We start from the raw sequence: 596 nt of genomic DNA, 5'->3' as shown, positions 1-596 counted from the left end.
GGATGGAGGAAATGAAATGAGAAACAAGCTCACCTCGTCTATCATTACGCCTTGCCCAGAACTCCCCAGCGGGTCCTGGGCAGACTGGTTCAATTGGGCTGCTGCCAGTGTGAATGTGTTAAGCAGGGCGTTGCTGAGCATGCACGGTCAGCCAACTCGCCCTGGATGAGTAGACGTGAAAAAACAATGAAGATGAATTTTGAGACGAATTTACACAACATCACCCTCCCACTTTGTGCACATGCTTTCCACGTGACACCACTGACCTTAGTGTACACAAGCAAGTGAAACAAAAATTTAAAAGTCCATGAAAGGAATATAAAAAAATTACAAAAAAAAAATATTCTAAATGTATAAATACCCTGCAATAACCAGTACGATCATAGAAACACCAGCAACATGATATTAATACTCAGGAGTTACAATCTGAACCTAGAGATGATGATCGATCACTCAGAATGAAGAGACAACCCAAAGAGAACCATTTACAGATATTATGTGCTTCTGATAAAGTGAATGGATCCATAATATACTCAATAACACATTTATTATTCTAGACTGTGAAACAGTGGATAATTATAGGCAAAGGAGTTGGA

The sequence above is a fragment of the Monopterus albus genome, unplaced genomic scaffold (assembly GCF_001952655.1).
Source record: "Monopterus albus unplaced genomic scaffold, M_albus_1.0 scaffold165.1, whole genome shotgun sequence".
Classification (NCBI taxonomy): Eukaryota; Metazoa; Chordata; class Actinopteri; order Synbranchiformes; family Synbranchidae; genus Monopterus; species Monopterus albus.
The sequence above is the reverse complement of the archived record's forward strand: the minus strand, read 5'-3'. Positions refer to the sequence as shown.